This window comes from Strix aluco, chromosome 1, assembly GCF_031877795.1.
Source record: "Strix aluco isolate bStrAlu1 chromosome 1, bStrAlu1.hap1, whole genome shotgun sequence".
In the NCBI taxonomy this organism is placed as follows: domain Eukaryota; kingdom Metazoa; phylum Chordata; class Aves; order Strigiformes; family Strigidae; genus Strix; species Strix aluco.
The window spans coordinates 30,365,985-30,389,090 of record NC_133931.1 but is presented as its reverse complement, the minus strand read 5'-3'; the positions used below and the strand labels follow the sequence as shown (position 1 = coordinate 30,389,090).

General features: G+C 35.7%; 1 protein-coding gene across 9 annotated transcripts in view; it reads left to right on the top strand.

Moving 5' to 3' along the window:
• The window catches only part of RALYL (RALY RNA binding protein like), a 408,271-nt gene that overhangs the window by 121,048 nt on the left and 264,117 nt on the right, over nt 1-23,106 (top strand). For 2 of the 9 annotated variants that reach the window (XM_074816683.1, XM_074816658.1), the window contains one exon: nt 21,207-21,253. The exons of the other annotated variants lie outside the window; for them this stretch is intronic. The gene's annotated coding sequence lies outside the window, so the exon portion shown is untranslated. The remainder of the gene's footprint in view (nt 1-21,206; nt 21,254-23,106) is intronic. 9 annotated transcript variants of the gene reach the window in all.

The following is a 23,106-nucleotide window of genomic DNA, read 5'->3' as shown; positions in this document are numbered from 1 at the left end:
ATCTGTCAGATATAAAGCCTGCAACCTTGGGGGGATCATTACAGGGCTCAGATCAGAAGAATTTAAGAAACTTTGTCATATATCAAATGTCTGAGACCTAAGCTTCATCTTGCAGTTAGCTATAAGGCAGTTTTATGGACTGTCAGTATGAAGAGAGTATTTACATATTTTTATCAGCCAGTAATTGGGTTTTTTATCATTTGTGTTTTCTGTCTTCTTGAATTACACTATATCATGTTGTTCATAAGAAACTGCAGCATTGTCATGTTAACAGGCATTGCTATGTTACCTCAAAACATCTGATTTACTTCCTTGTAGTTGTTCGGTGGAACAATGAAATTAATGAATTGTGTTCAAGCCAGTGGCAGCTTTGATGTTTTTTAGCTGGCAGAGATATCAACAGAAAATGTTATGGTAGATGTGAGTATGCAAATGTGTATAATCCAATGGAGGTTTAACAGTACAAAAAAGAAATAGCATATGTTATTCATCAAGCTAAAACTAACTACAGAAGAATAAGTAAGTGCTCTACACAGGTAAAGATAAAAAATGATCAATACCTTGTAGACTTCTCCTATATGTTTCTTTCCAAGCCAGTCTTGTTTGCCCCATGGCTGTTTTTGCAGGCTTGGATATAGCCAGTGAAATCACCACTGAAGGCTACTGCTCAGGATTATACAGAGATTCAAATATGAAACTTGTTGCATGTTGTGATACCTGCATTTCACAATTATCTCTGGAGACAATTAGGAGAACGTTGCAAGGTCCTTTCAAGGTAATTGTCATTCTTCATCATTCCGCAGAACAAATTTTAGCAGGGTTTATGAGGTTTTAGGGGGGATTGAAACCACTGTACCCTAGATAAGACCCATCTCTGGTTGAAGCCTTATTAAATTAAAAGATATTTGTTCTTGCAAATATGTGTCAAACTTGCATCTTGAATATGTGTATGTAAAATGTAATAGCCTATGTATGTATTCATAATGAGATACACTGGTCTGCCTTACATTTATTGGGTTAGTCACATAATTTTAATTGGTGCAAGGCACAATTAATTTACTGCTTTATGATTTCTGATAAACCTTTGTGGAGCATAAGCTGCTGTACTCAAGAGATCTGGTCAAGAGACGCTGTACTCAAGAGATGTGGCAGTTGCATCTGCTTTAGCATAAGCTGTTATTTAAGGCTGAAAGTTCTTTCTTAGTTGACTGTTATGTTTACCATGTGTTACCTTTGTTATTGTGTATTTAGATGCCAAAATTTTAAAAAGTGGAAAAAGTAGCGTACTTTCTGTCCCTATGGGCTTGTTAGAGTAATTATGACTCCTTAAGTAAATTCAAGCTTCTGGAAAATAAAACATGATCTTAAGTCTAAACAAATTGTCTAAATTATGATTTTTTTTTTAATTTAAGACTATTTTATTATGTATTTTTTTTAATACTGATTGTTCTTGGGAAAGTCAGTGCAGAAATTACTTCTACTGGGAATCTACAACTTCCCATACCAACGGTATTAATTACTTCCAGTCCTCTTTAGGTTTTAGACCTGAAATCTCTCAGTCCTTGAGGGTTAAGTGTAAAATACTATTTTCAAGCTACCTAAAGACATCTATTAATGCTAACGATCTTTGGAATGAAAGAAGGTGGTATCACTTATAGAGACGGTGAGAATATCTGTTTTAAATTATGGTATGTTCTATTTTAGAATCAGTTTTAAATCTTATCTGAAGTTGAAACACCAGCACACTTCTGAAATGTCCAAAAAATTTTCCATGTTCATGTGTCACTCAAGTATTGATCCTGGCTGCCTCTGAAACTTTGAAATCTAATGAGCTCACAGCCCAAGGTCTTGTAGCTACAGGCTATTTCTTCGAAGATCTCATAATTTTCTTGCTTGTTTTTAAAACTACCTATACCTATTTCTCATTTTAGGTTAGATAACCTTGGACCATCAAACTGTAAGCTGTGGTTAAAATTAACAGTCCTTTGACTTGCACAGTGACTTTTCAGAACTTTCAGCACTGATCATATGCCACTTTGCTCAGTGTGACTAACTTGCTTTGACTGTATATTTCAGTTGTGCAGATACGAGCTTTAAAAATTCATTGCAGAATTCCTTCAATCCAAAAAATAAATATCTGCATACACAACCCTGGTTCTGAATTTTTTTTACCATCTTTTTCCTCCCTCATTCACAGTACTTTTTTAAGAGAAGATAAAACTCTCCAGAGATAGCAATCATCAGTATTGGTATAAACTGTCAATTTTGGGCTGATGTTCCCCGGTATTCCTTACATTTGGGTATCTCAGAACAACCCATTCACACACCTTTGTGAGCTAAAATGAGAACTGGGGAATACTATGACATGTACCTGAGGCTTTTCTGGTTCTATAAGCTTCTTGCTATGCTTTTATAACAACCACATTTGCATTGAGCTATTTCTGTTAGCAGAAATCTATCTCTGCTACCTGGAAGCCACTTGGACTTCATGGCTTCTGAGAGTTCTCTGACATGGAAATCAGAGATGCTCCATCTCTACAAAAGCTTCTGACTGAAGTGCTGCAGCTAATGAGCAAACCTCTAGACCTGAAGGCATGGTTTTGGAGCAGGAGAACAAGTGCTTCTCAGTGAGGTCATACCTGATCTGTGTAACAAGAACTTTCTTATACAGAACAGACCTTTTTGGATTTGTGTGAGCAAACTTTTCCTGTGTCACAATACAAGCTTCCAGAAACAGGCTGCTGTGTACACAAAACTACTTCCCCCAGACTGTTCATCATTGCAGTGAAGAAAGCAAACTTTTAGGCCAATCTAGAGAAATTGGGATGTAGTTTTTAAGTGGCACAGGCTGAGAAAATGAGCTAATACACCAGAATAATAAACATCTTTTATAACAGTGAGATTTTGAGTTATTCTAAGAAAACTCATACACTATCCCTCCATAGCTTGTTCTGAGGTAATTGATCAAGTATGATGTGAGTACTGCTCTCTAAATTCTGCATGCTTTGGGGGCCACAAAGGATAGATGAAATTAGGTATCATACTCAGACATTTGTACAAGACATTGCTGGTTAATGACATTTTAACCAACAAGATATTAGTGGCCATTGTTTTGGATGACGCACCCCAGGCTGTCCTACCATGATCAGTCAAGCCAAAACCTGAACACATAACCGTTAGGAAAACAGAACTTAATTATTTACCTATTAGTTACAAATTTTTGTGTGGAGCTGTTAAGAGGCCAAAGATAATAAAGAATTGCTCATACTGTTGTTTGTATGTCAATAGCACAAATGTCATAGTGTGTGCAAGACTGTGCAGGCCAGCATGTGACCATTTTTCTGAGGGAGGGGATCCTCAGCATTGCTGCCTTCCAGAATCGGTTTCCACAGTGACAAAACAATCCTTCAGAACAGGTGTAGGGAAGCTAGCCCAGGGCATGGTCCTTTTTCTATACCAACAGAAATGTAATAGTTGCTTAAATATCCTCATGAAGGCATCATCTATGCTTTGGTATGTTTACCTTTCAAAATGAGTCAGGAAGTATATCATGACTGATATTTTGTTATGCATTGATTGGTAACCTCTATGGATTTCTGTATCTGTCCTTATGGCCATTCATGTGTGCACATTTTTAGATCACGGGATTCTGTTCAACTAGAAATGATTGTTTTTTCTGATGTTTGTTTTTTTTTCTCCAGACTTTAGTACCTTAACAACCAAGCTATCTTCTATTATGTGAATGGGTATTTCAAGAACAGCAGACATTTTAGGAAGCTCATATCTCTCTTAGCAGTTTTCAAAGTATTTGCTTAGAAGTATAATGCACTGCAAAACCAATAGCCATCATCATCATCATCACAAAACACAATATATTGAGGAAGAGAGTCCATCCACATAGGCTAATCATCTAGAAGCTATGGCTGCTGGTCTGCTTGTTTACCTTGATAGTCTTGTGTATGTGGTATAGTTTACAAAGAGGTTAATGCAATAATTTCTTCCTCCAAATTAATAAAAACTGGTGGACATTTGACTTAGGGATTTACTTTCCCATTGTGCTAAGAAAGCAATTCTAAATACCTGTGATTGCTGTTGCATTTTTACCTCTTTGGACTAATTTAAAAATCCCCACTTCTTCCATGAAAAATGCTATGAAACACACAAAAGTCCTTATTGACCTCACTTAGGTCTTTGACCTGACCTTGCCGAATTCACGTTCTTTAATGAGAGAAAATAAAAAACTTGAAAATGTTAAGGTCTATTAAACTAGATCAACCTAATAAGGTTGTGTGTAGGTTACAGAAGACAGAAACTCACAACTAGTGAGAAGTTAAAATCACTGGCAGAGCAACATTTGCCTGTGGCAAATTTTCAAATAGAAACTCTACTCTTTGTTACTGTTATAACCTGTACTAATAGAAAGTGGAAAAATGTAGTTTTTCATAGCTTAAAGGAAAGCTTGTGTATTGTCACAGATCCTTCATGGAAAATAAAATTAGCAAAATATTCATATAGCATAAGAAAAATCAATTATGCCATGCCTAGTAAATGATTAATTTGCCAATAATTTACTGCTTTTTATTTAAAAAATAAATCTTCCTGTTCAAGCATAATTGAGAAAATCTATTACTGCAAAATGGTTCTAGGGAATTGTTTGCTTCTTCAGGGGTCCAAGTCCTCTTGCACAAAGAAAAAAAAAGAAAAAGAAAAAAATCCCCAGCAGTTAGATGTCTGACTGTGCTGAGAGAGAAGGAGAGGATAAATTTCAGCATAAATCTGTCCTGCATGCCTTCTGTGTAATGTCTGGACCATAGATGTAAGGAATAAATTATTTTTCCCAGACACTTTTCACTTCTATCTACTGCTCTCAAACAAAACAAGAAAGTATGATGGAATAGAAGTTTGATCCTAAAATACTGTCATTAAGTTGTGTAGTCTTATCCATGGTACAAGATTAATTGCATAAAGATATATGTTGTATATTTATTCAGACTCTAAGAATACAAAAAACATGACTGGTCTCAGCCTTCCTATGCAATACAGAGTAGAAAGAAACCAATGTAATAAAATGGTTTTAACAAATGACTTAATTTCCACAGAGTGAATGTAACTAAAGCCTTAGGCATTTTTGTTTATTTCCCATTTCTAGGATTAGCCAGTTCTAGGGCAGGAGGAGAGAAATTAATATAATGACCTCTTATATTTTTATCTTCATTTTATTGATCCTAAATAAGCTCAGTATATTTGGAGGATGAATTCTATTAAGTAGAAAAAAGTCAAGGGATTTAGAAAGGCACACTTAGAAAAACCTAATTTTTGACTAATAATTTATAGTCACCATGGAAGTTACTGAGACAGTCATAAGAGATATGAACATTCTTTGCAGAGGAAGAGGAACAAGAGAGGACCTTGAGCTTAAATTGCCACGAAGTCATGGTATTTATTAGAGGAAGTATTTCACTTTATCTAAGACAGAAGAAGAAGACATGTTACTATGTTTTGATGGTTTTTCTCACTTCACAGGAGAGAAGGGAGATGAGGGAGAAAAGAGATAGGAGAAAGAGATAAAGGAGAAAGAAAACTCATATAAGGAGGAAACAAATCCTTCTTTTTCACTGTGTAATAATCTTACATTGGGGGCATGGACAAGATGAACTCCAAAGGTCCTTCCCACCCTCAACCATTCTGTGACTTTCTGTTTAAAGGCGAGGGCTAGAAAATAAGATTCATAATTTTCATTTTATGTAACAATTTCTTTTAAACAGAATTTTTCCTTTACGATATATTGGTCTGATCAATAAGTATTCCAGGTTAAAGACATGGCACACATTGGGGGATACTGAAAATATTTCCAACTAGAGTATTTTCTGGAATGACTCAATTCAACAGAAATATGAGTAGCATACTATAATGATGTATTTTAATATATTTCAGAAACATCTGCTATTTGCTAGTCTTGGCTACTGGAGCAGGCAAGTCAGTGGTCTAAATCAATGAAACTATATTATTAGGATACTGCGATACAGAAGCAAGGTGAGAGCTGATGTCCTTCAGATTAGGTTACTTTCTGTATGTATTTAACTTCTCCCCTATCTCCTGACTATAATAAATTATAGCACAGAGATGCTTATTTAAATGTTTTAAAGACATAAACCAATGAAATAAAGCAAGTATATTTTAGTACAACATGAAAGGAATAGAGCTTATACAGGTATATTCTGCCTTAATTCCTGACTTTTGTCATGTATAAAAAGGGAGCAAAAAGATATGGGATGAATTGAGTTATTCTTGTGGGAATGAGAAAACTCTCATTTCTAAGTCCATATATATAGACTTATTTTTCCTCTGAGTCAGAGAACAATGCAAACTGGCTGTTGAGGGGAGTCCATGCACATGTGTTGATATTGTTTAATAAACAATATTATACAGAGAGAAAGCTAGCAGCTGTCCTTTTTTTCTTCTGTCCATAAATCTGCCACATCACTGAATCTGACAAAGTGAAACTCTCTACCTTTCAGTTTGTGCATAACACTGTTGCCAAACTTCATAAAGATATTTTATGGCCTGTTGAAGTGCTAAGACACCAGACTTCATGAAATATGAAGTCTCTAAATGGATTTGAGCTATATCACTTGAGGAGTCTAAAAAATATCACTGGGAGTCACAGCTATTAGTGACAGCACTGTGGAAAAATCTCACTCTGCTCTGTTATAAAATATCCAAGCACTGGTGCTGCTAATGATGAGCAATTTTCACCCAGACACTGAATTATGGTATCTAGGTCCAGGATGCTTGGGTCATTTAAGCATCCTTTGTATGGCAAAAAGAGTAGTGGCTACGGATTTCTCACTGCCTTGGTCTGTGTGAAAGGTAGGGTACGAGGTATTGGTTATCCATCAGCACAAGCTCACCAAAGCAGGAACTGCTGTAGTCCCATGCTTTCTACTTCTCTTGCTCAGGCAATTCTGGTTTTAGCTCCTACAGATACTGATTCTGCACCACCAAGCAATGAGCTGCTTCAGAAAGATATGATTGAAAGGTCAAACCACCATTTTCCTTGAATTAGCTTCTGAAATGTCCTTGTATGCAACCACATGAGTATCAGGACTTTCACAAGGGAAGGTGTGAGAATCACATTTGGGGAGCCAGTACTGTGACAGTCCCAGCATACTGTACCTGAAGCACTGCAAAACCCCACTAGCAGTATTTCTGTTGTTATTTTATGGTCTCATAACCTCATGTTCCATCAGTCCAAGTCATGCAGCACTGATTTCTGCCCCTCCATCCCCCAGGTACATGTTGCCAAGATATAACCACTGCCAAGACTCCAACTCTGTAAGAAGTTCATTTAGAGTTCACCTCTTCAAGAACACATACAAAGCAAAAAAGGCCTCTGCCCTCAGACCTAGCAAAAGAATGCACTGATCCAACAAAACAAAATGTCTGTGTTCATTTATTTTTTTCATTCAAAGCATTTTTTGGTTCAAGTCAGTCTTCCAGTGTGTACGTCAGCCTAATTCTTCCCTTACTTTCCTGTAGGGAGATTTCTACTCCAGGACGTGGATTTAGCCAATCCCAAATTTATCACCCAGCTAAAACATGTTTTTACATCCTTGCCTCCATTCTCCCCTATAACTGATTGCAGGCAACTTTATTCCAGATTCTTCAGTAAATCCAGATAAAAAATATCAAATAACAACATTGCTGAGATGACCAAAGCTCAGTTATGAGGTGATACCTGGGATTCAGGATGTGAGTTAGTAGCTACCCCTGAGTCCTTTCACACATCCCTGGGGGAAGATAGTTTGTCAGGTTTAATGTCTTAGTTGCTTGGCCTGTATCAAACTTCTTAGGAAGATTTTTGTCTGGAGCAGATATGCTTATATTAAAATGAATAACTTTTTTCTATTAATTTGATCTTGTTTTAAGAAGTCCTTTGTTTAAGTGGTTGACTGTGGTGTGTTGATCTTGTCTTGTTGTAAGGTGCTCACCAACAGGATCTATCACTCTACCTCCATCAAGAGTATAGGGTGAGAAAATATAATTAAAATCTCATGGGTTGAGATAAGGACAAGGAGAGCACTCAGTAATCACTGTCATAGGCAAAACACAGTTGACTTGGGGAAGATTAATTTAAGTTATCACCAGCTAACAACATAGTAAGATAATGAGAAATATGAACAAATCTAAATACACCATTGCCCCCCCCCCCCCCGCCCCCCCGCCCCCCGCCCTTCTTGTCCATCTTGAAGCCATCTGGAACTGGGTCTGTCCAACATGGGGGCAGCTTCTGGTGCCTTTTCACAGAAGCCACCCTTGCAGCCCCCTCCCACAACCAAAAACTTGCCATGTAAACTCAATACACTAATCCATAAAACTGTAACAAGAACAATAGAAAATTATTTTCAGTAAAACCCAAAAGAAAAAAACTAAAATGGTATTCCAGAAGCCCTCCAATTTGGTTTAGGATCAATCGGTCATTCAAATTAACTGAAGACATCATGCTTTTTTTTTTTTTTTTGCCAAGGTACTAGAAGTATGAAAAGTCTTTGGAATACAGTTTCATTCCCTTCCCAACTAGATAAGTAGCCCAGTCCGACTTAAATAGTTGCCTATTCCCCTAGCATCGCTCATCTTCGGTCTGTGCACCAGCCTGAAAAATAATAAAAAGTATGTGTATATGTTCTGGAGAGACAAGGGGAAAGCGCATTACTCCTGAAAGACAAAGCTAAAATTTCTTCTTCCTTTCCCACTGTGTCAAAACAGATTGCTGCTAGGCTCAGCTGAGAAAGAGTGGAAATTTTGCATTAGCTCTGGTAGAGGGTGATAGAAGTTCATCTAAACATGTGAGCTGTTCATATTCTGTCTGCTAGAAGCTGCTCTCCTAATAGTCATGACAGCCTAAATGGACACTGTCAGTGTATGTTAGTCCTTGAAAACATCAGCTGATAGTGTGGTAAAGCCATCAGGAGGGGCAGCCCTGAGGGGCAACAGAGTTGAAAGAAAACTGAAATCTGAAGGTCTATCAGGGTTGTTACTGGCAGCTTCCACACAGCGTTGATGGCTGATGTGATGTATTCTCTCTATGGTTTAATGTTTAAGCAAGAAAAATCTTCACATAAGTGATGACGTTTCAGCTGTCCATGTCTCTAAGCATAGTCCCATGTATTCTACAATACTTTAAGCTCAAGGCAGTAGTTACTATGACCATATGCCCGTGCAATTGGGAGTACTTCACAATAAGGTTCCAACTCTCACTCAAGCGTGGTGGTGAAAATGTTTCTCCATCACTGCTGTTTGTCTACCAGAGGACCAAAAGAAATAGTCATGTTTTGGAAGGGGCTTCTCAGAAGTTTTGGTTTACCTTCTGGGGATGTGAGTTCTGTTATTTCCTCTCTTTTGTCATCATCCTGTTTTTATTTTCACCAAACTAGCTGTCACATCAACATTTGAAAATTTTGATTCTTTGGAGCAGCTGTGTTAATTTGATTCATGACCAATGGCTGAGTTATGAGGGAGACTTTGTAGATGATAGATCAAAGAGGAACAAAGAGTGAGGATATTTTGTTCTTACTTGTTTTTCTGTCTGACTTAACTTCCAAAGTCCTCTTATTTCCTCTTTTGTTTTCTGCTGCCTAGACTTTGGTCTGCAAATATCAGTGTATCATAGAATCATAGAATCTGTCCAAATTTGTTTTTTCCCTTACCTGAAGAGAAATAAAATTGCTCTTCAACTTCAAACTTTTGAACAGGCTTGTGGGAGGCTACATGCAATGTTTTTGACTTGTATTTTTCTTCAGTGGGACAGAAGCTCCTCAAATTTCTTCTACTTTCTCTCCTCCTAGAGTTTAAAACCCCCTTCTTTCCTAGGTATTAGGCTTTCCTTCTCAACATGCTTGATTTTTGTGTGAGGATTTTTTCCCCATTTTTTCCCTTTTAATCACTATTTTAACAGGATACTTATACTGAAACTGAAGGTAATTATTCTGCTGTTTTCTATTAACTCATTCCTTAAGCTGATTTCAACTGTTCCAAATTGGATTAAAAAACTGAAAGAAATATCAGCTGTCATGCTTCCAGGCATTTGGTGACTTTGCAGGATTAGGAATACACTTATCTAATAAGTGTTTTTTTCCATAAAACTGTCTGATACAGCAGTTCAGAATTTGCCTGGAAGCAGCTAATATTAGCCAATGTTGAAAAGAGGATAACAACACTTCATATACCATTGATATAATCAACGTGACAAATCCCCTCTTCTATGACTCTGTTTCTTGTGCCTATGCCATTGCACATTGCACCTGTACAGGTCTTCATTTACACTTGTGCTGTAAGGATATTTGAGAAAATCACCTGCTTTAAACTTGTCTTTTGTTTTCTTAAATTTGCCAACAGGTAGTAAGCACAAGCCAGGCTTCTCTTAACATAGCTCTGAAATAGAGAAGAAAATCAAGAAACATTAATGCTGACTGTAAATGGGTATTTAATCATTTGTTATAATGATGAGGCATACTATAGTAGTCAGTATAGTGCTCATTATCCAGTGCAGAGAGTGATTTGTATTCATTAATATATTCACAGGTTTATATTCAAACATCTCCATAAGCTGGGAAAGTTAATGTGCAAATGAAACATTAAAAAATATATTTAGAAGAAATCCTGTTAGGGGTTAGGTGAAAAATAAAAACTACTTGAAGGAAGGTAACATGTTTTTTTTAAATTAATTTTAACTGTTTGAGGCTAAGCTGCTGCATTGCATGTGCTAAATCAAAGGAACTTTTTACTGAGTAGAAATGGAGACAGTTGATGATGATTACTGGCAGCAATAGTAATCACTATCAATTATTAAATTCTTCTGATGAAATTTAGAAGCTACTTATCATAGAGGCAGAGGTGGATTAGCCTTTAAAATAAATAAAAGACAAAGTACTGGAACAAGCAGAGTGTCTCAATTTGCATTAGGTGCCAACACAAACTCAGCCCTACAGAAAGACTGGACCACCATGGCAAGGATGGGGTTTTTTTCTGCCTTTCTCTTCTCCTCCCCTTCCCTTCGCACCTTCAGCTGGAGAGCAAAGGGAAGGTTTTGATGACCTTGATACATTTCCATGTCTCTTCTTCAGAGATGCAAACAGACCTTATAAAGTTCACATGTGCATATTAAGCCTATAACCATCTGCTGCAATTATGAACAACGTGGTGGTTAAGTTTAGCATTTGGAGAGGAGGTCTGAAGGTCAGCTGCGCTTCAACTCTAACAAAGTATCTTAGGTTGACTTGAATAAGTGAAAAATAACAGCAATAAATGAGCACCTAATTTTTTAAGTGGGTTAACTTGTGGGGTATTTAAGTCAGGACTAGCACCAGAAGAGGATGATATGCTCATATCTCAGATATAACAAGAATTAGAACATTCTTAATATCCTTAAGATGCTGAACTATCTTCTTGACAGGTTTTTTTTTTTTTAATTTTTTAATTGTGATATTGTGAGAAGAGGAGACTCATACCTTAGCATGCATTTGCTGTATTTTGAGCAGAACTCTTGTTATTTATTTGGTTTTTGGAACCCATTGCTTCCTTTCCTGCATGAGGAGATGGAATATATTAAGTAGCAAGCGCTCTTGGTGGGTTGTAGGAACAACCAGCTCTCCAGAATATGAGTGCCTGTTGTGTAAACTCTGGGTGTTTGTGACTCATATTTTAGTATTCTGTGAAAGCATGCATCTAGGTAGCTCTGTGGGTTTCAAATGTTTATTTTCTTTATATAGTTGCTCATTGCCTAGATGCTAACAAGTTTTTGTGAAGTTTCAATTCTGAGAGGTGCCACCACATGTTTTTTCTAGAAACCATAATTATGATAACAAAGTACATTCTTTCTAAGAATGTTTCAGTTACTTAGATTAAAAGGATATCAAGAATTACACAGTAGTCTCCTTATGGAAATTCCCTGTTTGGCCAGGATTTGCTATGTTCAGTGTGGATGTTTAGTGTATCCACTCAGTTTTGGCAAATTAGGGTAAAGTAAGTCTAGCTCCATCACAATGCGATAAACACTTCTTTTAAAGTGCTCTGTGCTCTTGTGAACAGGTGATCAAAGTCTGGGCATGCAGCCCAGGGACTCTGGGGGATGGTGAGAAGTATTATAAGTACAAACAAGCGGAGGAATGATTCAATACAGTGTTTAGACTCTTTCTGTTGCATGCCCAATACAAGAAAGGAAGAGCTATTCATGAGCAAGGGGCAACCTATCATTATCCAAAAAGTTTTGAAGTATCTGAAGTACAAGCAGGGAAGCTAATACTGCTGCCACAGCTTCTCAGACTTGCAGATTATGTTCACTGACATGGTGTGAAGGAGTATAGAAAGGTGGAGAACTTGAAGGAACAGCCTCACCTATAATTTATAGGCAATGTTTCTTTTATGAGATGGAATATTTAGAAATTAGCAATAACTTTACCAAAGACCTGTTCAAGTTCACTGGAAAATATTTGGACTGTAAATGCCCTTGTTTTTTTCTGGGAGGTGAGAAAAGGTGTAAGGAACAGAGAGCTGTCTGAATTGTTATGACAGCCCTCCTGATGCCCATTGAGCCTGGACTCAGCTCCTGATCTCTTCATAAAGCAGGACAATCACAGATTGTTAACAATAACTTCAAGGTATTGTTTTTATATCACTTTGCCACTTGGTCAATGAGCATGATTCTGCAGATGCTGTTTCTTGTTTTGCTTTTATTTACTTACATAGGGAACTGTGTAAATATGACTCAACGTGTACTGTTTTATCTGAGATTTAGAGAACTTTGAATACTTTGAAATTAATTGTTTTCCAACACTGCTTTTTCTTGCTTCTATTCAACTCAAGCAGTTGAGTTACTAAATTGTTTCATGTGCCTTTAAATTCAAAAATATAAAAATACCTTAAATTTCTGATTATGTAAAAAACACACTTAAACTTTTAATACAAAATGAGAAAATGCATGTAGAAATCCTATTCTATGCTGTTTGTTCAGTACTGAAACATACTTGTAGTCTTATTTTATATCTTCGTGAATGATTGTGAAAGTTTATAAGAAGTTTCCTTTTGTTAAAAAAAACAAACACAACCTCCCCAAAACTTTTAAGTACTTGACACTTCTGCACATTTTCAGAAGTCTTTTTCAAACCATGATTTAAATAGAGCACAGGCCTTCATCAGGGCTATTTTATATTTACAAAATAATTTAATTCTCAGTGGGTCCTATTCTAGTTTTTACAGGTTTTAGATGGTCTTAGTTCTGATGTGAAAAGTAAATGAGGTAATCAGACTCTAAGTTCTAAGGATATAAGTTGGAAAATATTGCTTAGTTTATTAATATTGGAGGTTTTAGTGCTTCTATAACGGGTTCCAACTCTGTTATAATCCATAGCAAAAAACTTTCTAATAATTAGTTTCAGCTGTTAAGATTTCAGTGCTTTCTTCTTTATTGAATATTCATTTCCATCTCAGCTGAGGTCTTTGTGTTGATCTCAAGGGAACAAAGCTTTCAGACCATTACTTCATAGTTTTTATTTCTTTCAGGATAAAGATTTAGGGCCTAATGACAAAATAATGCTCCATGAATCCTCATTAGAATGCTTTACTCGGCTGGTCCCTCCCACAGTCAGGCTACTTGTGTGCATTAATCTGCTGTGTACATTGATACTGATCAAATACTGTATTAGCTCTGGAGGAGACTGTGAACTGCTCCAGTCCTGGAACTGAATTGGAGCTGTGTTTGACAGACAGCTCTGCTCTGGTCTATCTCAGCACCAACATTCTCACCTAATTAATGCTTATAAAAAAAAATTTTTAAATCCATCTGTGTAATGATCAAAAAAAAGTTAAATTAAGAAGTAAATGTTAATATATGAGTAACAAATATTACTCTGATACTCCATGTTTAATATTAAGTAGTGGTTATGTCATCTGGAGCCGAGAAGGGGAGGAAAAGGGAGGGCAGTCTGCCTACTAATGGGCATTAGGTTATATACTTGATGTCAATCCCATAGAAATTGTAACAATTTTTCTGCAATCCTCACAGGTACACCACTGGCTTATGTGAGTAGCTGAAGTATATATCATGAAGAGTTACACAACTTTTCTAGAAAAGCAAGCTACAATATTGCTTACAAATGAGCTATTGCACTCCAAATTATTCTCTAGCTGTGTAAACCAACAGGTGTGTGTGCTGAGCCTGAGAGACTGCTAATTTTTGCAGTTCTGAGGATTTGGTATTCTGCTGGGGGGGGGGGGGGGGGCTGTCTTCATATAAAAGGGGACGAAAGAGAGTCAGCTGAAGTAATGCAATTAACTATTTGTACATTCTCAGTCTATTATTTAATGGTAAATTTAACTCACTGAATTGTTTCTGAAAGATTGCAGCTATTTCAACTCCTTAAGTAACATTGGAGTAATGATCATTGTTAGAACAGTTACAAAGGTAACAGACTTAAAACTTATCCTGTAATATTTATGCTTCCCTGCTTACTTTGGGATTCTGTAAGTATTAAATGAGTGACATCTTACCCTTCTCAAAATGCCCATTTTGCACTTCTCAAAGTGTTGCACTTACTCTGAGAGGAGAAATCCACATATGCCTTTTAGCTGTGACTTCAGTGATGTCTGCAACGTATGATTTCAGAATCATCTCCTTTGTAAGCAGGCTGACCTCTAGACTTGTGTTAGTTTCTGCTCTGTGATACTGACCTATATGCTTTTCTATTGCGTGATTGAATAATAATAATACTAATAATGATTATAGAGAGTGTTCTTCACAAGGCCTTCAAAACGTGCTTTGTAGTTGGCATATGGTGTTTCTTAACTAATCTATGTTCTAATTAGTTGATTCAGTCCTTGAAAACATAGGTATGCTTTTTATTCAGCTATAAGCTACCCCTTGGACTTCAGGTTGCTGAAGTTCTTTACGCATCCATTGCCATTCTGCTAGTGTTGTCTTGGAGGAAAAATTGTAAGTAACTTAAATGCCACTTGAAACATGCATCAGAAATATAATTGATATGGTTTTTCTTGTTCAAAGTAACAGCTAAACCCTCCCAGTAGTTAGAAATAGCAACAGGTTGTAAATTGAATATTGTCTAGTGCTGTAAGGTTTCCTTCTTGTTTTAGCATATGACTAGAAATGCTAGGTGGGGAGAGGTGAATCTTCTGAATATTCTGTGTACAGTTACTAATAAAAGAGAACAGGGAGTGAAAAAGCTCTGTAGGTCACCCCAAATAGGAGTCAGACCTTGAATGATTACAACCTTCATGAATGATGTCTGTGCTCTGCTTAATATGGGATTAGAAAAATGAATTAGTGTGAAGCAAAACTGCAGTTTTGCCTGACTTAAACACTCAAAATATTAGATATACTCAAATTGTGTAACTTTAACTGCTACTTTTCCAGAATTTTCAACTTGCAGATATTTCCTTTCAGCCATGAGACCTAAAAACATCAGTAAGACTTTTGATTAAAAAAAATGTGATTGTCAATGGCTCATGAAGGTAGGCAAATCTCAATAATTCAAATGTCATGATTTTCCAGTAAACTGTCTGTATCTAATATTCTGTGATTTGAGTATTTTTGAGTAACAAACTTCTGAAAATTGTGGTTGGTGTATTAATTTTTATGAATATTACTCCTCTTTCTATCTTTCCATCTATTTCAATTAAACTATAGTGATTTGGTCAGAGATGGAAAATGAAAGTAGTCAATTTGTTTTGGAGGAGAATTCTTCAGTTGATTTTCAGCCTTAGTCGTGTTATCTATTTCTTTGTAACCTGCTTTACATACTATCATAGAGCTAGTTATTAAAAAAAAAAAAAAATTAAAAAAAGCCAAACCCAAACTGAAACTTCATTGTAGTTCAGTAGAATGGTGCAGTATTAAGTTGATACACACACATATGTTTGTTTGTTTGTGTATGTGGGGATGAAATGAAGAGGAATTTTCTTCAGAAAGAAGTCCTGCAAGTGTGTCTCATGCATGTCAATTCCCAGTTCTGTAACTAAAGTTCATAGATATATGAAATTTTCACTAATTCCTCAGTTCTTAAAACTAAAACTACACTGATATTTTAGTTGTTTTTTCACAGATATTTGTTATTCCAGAACTACCAAATGCAATGATCTGGGCCTTGTAATGCAATGATCTTTTTCAGCTTGTTGAATCTGGTACTTGAACTTTATGCAAAATTAAATTCAAATTCTAATGATAGCCACTCTTTAGCTATTCTTTTTAAAATCCACTGTAAGACCGATTGTTATGAACATTGAAGTGTTCACAGGAGACAGGAGTCTGAGGCTATGGTCAAGGACAAGTAGACAATCCATCGTTTTCAAAACGTCTGGTAGGTCAAGTTGTATACAAACCTTTTTCTCCTTTGGGGAAGACATCTCAACATTTTTCCCCTTATCAGAAATGAAATGCAATGTATCTTTCCAAGAGAGAAGTTGTCTGGTGTTTTTAGGATAATCTAATTCTATTAATAAAAGCATAATTACTCACTGCTCATGTTTGACATTGATTACTTACTTAGAAAAATATTTGGATTTTTCTTCCTTTTGTATTCTTTTTTTTTTTTTTTTTGTCAGCAGTTAATGTTACAGACAGCCGTTATAACACTTGTCTCCAGAAGCTTTAATACAGTGATGTTTGCCCATGCTAGACTAGATACAAGATGGCTATCTCTGCCAGCAAGCCTTACTGTCTTGGAGACTGCTTCCTTGATTTATACCGAACTGGCTTCTCTGAAAATAGCTTGCTTGTACAGGCTTTTATCCAATCTGGAATGCTCTTGATGAAGGCAGAGACATGGGAAGAAATTGTACAGTGCTAATGCTGATGTTGCAAATTTCTGATAAGTTTGTGCTAAACCTAAACAGGGAAACCATAGATCCCATAAAGGTAGGTGGCCACTGAAATACACAGTTACAACAGTACACTGAACTGCAAGTTGATGTACATGTCAGTAGTTCAAAGCTATTCAATGTTTTTTCTATGAATACTGTGCTGGTTTTGTCTAACCCTTTGAAATAAGATTTTATCAAAATTCCCTAACACAGAAAGCTTCATAGTTCTGGTCCTGTTCATAAGTGAAAACTTCATAAACTAGTAAAGTTAACTAAGAACAGTTCTCCATTTAGGGGCATGCACTTTCTAAGAATTTAACTGAAATTCCATCTTCTCTTTTATGGAATATGCTCAAAAAAACCCAAAAAATCCCAACAACAAAACAAACATTACTTGTCTTTGGGTTTCACCTTATCATTTTGCCTATAATGTTTCTACTAGCACTATAGGAATCTGAGGTACTAACAAATAAGTAGTTGTATTTAGAAGTCTTACTAACTTTGTTTCTGTGTCTTTGTTCTGTATTTAGTATATGAAGTGAATATTTATTTTCTAAAACTTGAAAAATGAATGCTGTGAAATCAAACTCTAATAGGACTTTAAGAGATTAAAGTGCTTGTGTCTATTTTTTATTGTGATCATCCATTTTGAAATGAAGCAGGTATGCAAAGATGTTTCTTTGAAGTATTTTGAAGTTGGAAATGGTGTTGAAAGAAAACATTTCAAAGAAGTATACTGAGCTTTGCTGCAGTCGCTGATACTGCAGCATGTTGTCGTTAGAAAATGGATACATTACAACTTTTGAAGGATAATTGTTCAACCAAATGAATGTGCAGTCAAATGTTGAATTTAAGAAAGTAGATGTCAGTCTTTGAAGCAATGCTGCCATCATGATGCTTGGAATAATAATAATAACTAAGTTCAGAGGTGGATTTAGGTGTGTTCTAAAGCAAATGTAGTGTCTATCATAAAATGACAATAACTGAAGTCTTTATGTAAGCTTTTCTGTTTCTTCAAATTAAGATATAAATAGCAGATAAATTGGTGTATTTTGTTTAAGTAGCACTTGAAATCAAATGAAATTAGGTTTTATATGGAATATAAGTGAATCTTCATTTCTAAAGACAATAGATCATAATCTATAAAGATTTTAAAACCAGCCTAGAAAAGGGCACAATTACAGTGCTAGGAGGAACAAAGTTAGAAACTTCAGAGTTTTTGCATAACAAATATTATGTTTGGATGATGAGAATATGAAAGTTTGGTAGCATGGTTGTAATTTCTAGACCTCTTAGTGAGAATAGTCTGCTTAAATTCTTCCAAAACAAATCATTGTGGGAAAAAAAATGGTATTTTAAGCTGTTGATACTTTTATAAAGTAAAAATAGCATGAAGAGCAATAGTTATCTATAGATTTGAACATTGGTATGCTTCATAGCTGAAAATTTCATCCATAATCTGTCTTTACTAACTCAAAAATTATGAGCAGTGCAGAATGATAAAAATAAGTGCTATTGACCTCCAATATAGGAAAGGAAATTTATCAGCTTTATCTACACTACTAGAGAAAAGCTTTTGTTGCATTTTATGTTATATGCAATATATATTCATATTAAAAATACTTTAACAAGCTGGATTCTAATCTACTAAATACAGCTGCTGCTGTTAGCTTTGGTACTGTGCCCCCTTGGAGTCACATTTAGGTGTTACCCCCTTAAAGGTTATGAGACTGTCCTTTATTTTACTTCTTAAGGTCAAATTCTGCCTTCAAAACTTGTACTGGACTCCAGCTGCTGAAGTGTATCTGAGGGCATAATTTCTGCCTTAAGTGTTTGTCATTGGAACTACATGTTTAAAACCTGGGAGGAATTCTGCTTTCAGTTGCAATCATGTAGCTAAATTTAGTCCAGGAGGGGACTTTAGGAATACAGATGCTTTTAAAAGTGTGCTTCTAAAAGTGCCTTTTGTTGTTCATTTCATTATTTTGCTGTGCTGGGAGATAAACTAGATGTGGCATGTACCAGTTTTAGACAAAGACTAAAACCTGACAACAGTTAGAAAAGATTTCTACAGAAACTTTGGGACTCTGAAAATGTGTCTTAAAATCTGTCATCAAAGTAGTCAAGTTTTCTAAACTAAAATTGTTTTCTGTCAATTATTTTAATCTCAAAAAGTTAATATGTAGTTCTTTTATCTCACTTCTGTTCTATAAGAACCTTTTCTTTGTAACCATGTATAATGTATGATTTCAAGACTCAGTATAGGATAACTCAAGGTCTCTATCTCCAGAACATTTCCATCCCCTTCGAAGAAGAATATGGTTTTCTTCCTTTTCCCTTCCTGCTCCCAGAAAGCAATGGGACACAACAAGCTGCATCTAAAAGACATAAATTCTGCCTTTTTTTTTTTTTTTTTACCTCACCCAAAGATTTAAAAACCAGTGGGAACATCACTTAGTAGGAATTACACTTCCAAGATTGTTCCCATAAGTTATAGTACATTTCTCTTAAAGCAATGTAATCATAAGTTTCATGTACCCAGAGCTCTTGGGTGTCAAAACACCCAAAAAGATCAGATTTGGTCTCAATGAAAAGATGAGCATCTTATCACCTGAGGTTTACATATTTATGTAAAAAATTGTTAAATGCATGTAAAGAGATGAGAAAATGGTTACCAACAGACCTGAGTGGTCAGTGACTGAAATAACATTTAAAGACTGATTAGTCATTTAAAGACTGATTATTAAAGACTGATAACCTTGGGAATTGTGACAGCTGGTTTTATCACAGTAATATTTTGCTGTAATTATGGTGGCATAAGGAAGTGGGTAAGAGAACCTGTGGTTTCAACATGAAATTTAGCCCAATTCCGTGTCAGGTTAGAAAAAACAACTCCTGGCAGTGTGGAAATGGAAAGCAAGAAACATTTCTCTTGTTCAGCCTTAATAAATCTCAAAGTTCAGTTTGATATTAGAATAAAGGTTATGGCTGTGCTTTAAATGATAGTGTATAAAATGAAGTTCACACTTAGGAACAATATTTAAGAAGAAACATTTACTTCCATTTACGCCCTCTCTGGCTACTTTATACAAAGATGCATTTAGAGTGCAATAAACTATAGTAATTTGATGCTTTCCAGGATGAAGAGAGGCCACAGGCTACAGAACAATTAAGGGAGAGTATCTTGCCGGCAGGACCAGACTGAATGCAGAGGTGTCAGTCAAGCCTCACACAATTCTAATGAAACCACAGGAGTAGAACCAGAACTAGAGCTTATACATTTCCATATTCTAGAGTATTTCTACATGAACTTGCTTCTACTAAAATGGTTAAAACATAAAAACTTTCTTAACTTCGGCGGATTTGTGTTTGTGTGTACACATTTTGCAAATAAGGGTGCGCATAATGCCTTTTTAAACTTTATTTCAGGGTACTACTTGTCCAAATTTAAATTGCAAGTAAGTGTTTCTTCTTAATGTAACCAAGACTGACCTTCTTAAATGAATAAATTCAAGTGGGGAAAAATAGCTATTGATTAGAAATGTGTTGTGACATAGCTGTCAGGTATGAAATCTACTATCAGTTGATTGAAATGAAAATAATTTTAATGGAAAATGTGTAGAATAAATGAAGATACAGACTGATTAAATCTTGATACTTGCAGAATGTGAAAACATGTAGATTTTACATAATAGAAACAGGGAAATTGCCAAAGATATGGAAGAGCTCATAATGAGGAAGCACCAACCATCAAGAAAGAGGAAATCTGAATGCAGCTAGTGAATGTTAGCGCTCTACCTCCATTTGTTCAAGGCCAGCCAGGAATGGTCCTATTCTCACCAATTTCAGTGAAACAGCCAATGGCTGCAGGACTCAGATCTTAGGAAGGAGTTCTTTGATCAAGAGGTTTGAGAGGTTTTTAGGAGATCAAAGTGGAAAAGCTTTAACCCATCTGTGTGATGTGCATTTTGAATCAAAATGCCCTAATTCTCCTTTTGATAACAAAAAGAGAAGGCAGGATGAAGTGAGGAGATGAAGAAAAAAGAAAACAGGGAGCTTCGTATTTCTTGAAAGAATATTAGCTTTCATAGTGACCACTTGACATCAAAGAAGAATGCTATAGATCATTCCATGGAAGGATTACATAAAGATGAAATTGCAGTGAGAATAAAGGATTGACTTTCATAGCTTTCAATTCAAAAAAATTGTCCAGTAAGGAGAATTAGTACAAGTATAATCACATATTTAATCTGTGATCCATTTGAAACTTGTTTCTGGACATCTGCCTTAACCTAATCATTTACTAATTCTACCTTGTTAATGTGTTTTTTAAACAGAGAGCAATATTTGGATTTTGGGAACTTCAATAAGCAAAAATATACAGGTGAGGTTGAATTTGTAATGTTCCCCAAAGATGTGATTGGCAATATGGAAGTCATAATTATTCCAAATAAAAATGATACAGTAGTTCACAATCCTAAACTTGGGTTATTATTTGCAGCATCTTACTAAAGAGAAATTACAGTAAACTGCTAAAAATCACATAAATGTTTTTTAAGGAGACTGAAGAAAAATTATGTGAATTTAAAGTTCCTTCTTTCTATGACTAATAAAAACCCAGTTAAAAATATGTGCTTTCTGAAATGTAATGTATTTGTTCCATGAAGATAGCTAATAATCCGAACTCTGTATATGCATCTGTTTAGCCTCAATGAACGTATTCAGGACTGGGACACTAGCATCCTAGATCCAATCTAAATACAAAGACCAGTGTAAATCTACAGTTCAAGGCCATGAAACTGGTAGTAGCGTGCGAGAAAGATGTTGTCATAACTCCTGAAGACCTTAGTTCAAAAGCAATACATCTGCAGGAGTACTTGACAAAAAAAAATATACAATCAACTCTTTTCAGCCTACCATAGTGATATGCACATTTAGATGCTTAGGAGTAAGCAGTTTCAAATAAAAGTAACAGATTCTGGAAACTAGTGGAACAGACTCAGATTTGACTCAAGCAGACACCTTATCAGTCTATTCAGAGAGGAACTACTACTGACACATGGATACTGACTAAAAAGTAGATGCAACTCATAAAAATCTCTGTTCTGTTTTTGAAATGGACCAGCCCTGATGCTGCAGCCAGTGTTTGCTCAGCCACGAATGCTAATTTGGCACTAAATTATGTTAATCTGGTTTTGGGAATGTGGGCCAAACTATTATGTGCCAAATCCTGGCCTTTGTAGAAGCACAAATGTAAGCAAGCAAATGATGTGATGAAGAGCAGGCTGGTCAATAACCCTGCACTGCAATTCTCTCTTTCTTTCCACCACAACAGTAAACTTTAGTGTCACTGCAAGTTTCATAAGAAAAAAATTGGTGTGGGTGGAAGGGGATTCTACTCATGCTGATATGTAAGTTATACTATATTTAGTGAGGAGATATCTTCTTGAAAATATTTCCAATGTTTTCTACATTGTTGCTCTATTGCATCAACTCATTGAAAAGAATTCAACCTTGGTAGCTTAGTATTAGCCCAGATCCCTACGTCACTCCATAAAAACCTGGTAAACAGCCAGAGCCCTTGACAGTTGGTGGACAGCAGAGGAAAACTTTGCCTGAAGCTGCAAATGATGAAAGAAAATTTGAACATGGATACCTAATCACTTATTAGTGAATATTATTTATCATTATGTCTAATATTAACATAATATAATAAATTGAAAATATTTAAATCTCTAGAGTTTTTATATCAGAGTAGTAGTCCTTCACTAAAGCATTCTACTTTCACCAGTTTTCATAGGTCATCAGCTTCTCTGCTGATACATATTACCAGATGGTCCTTGGACTGTGCTGCAAAAATGCAAATATATCGGTAAAATCTGGCTTTCATAAAGAGATGTTCTGTTGAAGTCTGTGATATATTCTTGAGTATGTGCATGTACAAAAACTTTGCGCAAAATAAGAGGCCACCAGTAATGTGAAGCTTATGACAATAAGACATTGTCTGGCTGAAAATAAACTTTTGTATTCAAAGTTAAGAGAGACCCCCAACAGAATGTATTAACTAAGGAATCTGGATTTTCTGCGCTATCTTTTTTCCAAATAAAAGCAACACTTGCTTGATGTTTTGTAGTTTTTATTCCTTGTTGTGAAGTGTGGATGTTAAACTAATTGGAAAAAAGATGAGTTTTCTCCAAAGTACCTTTGATCAACAACATATGTGGGTTTGCACATTCT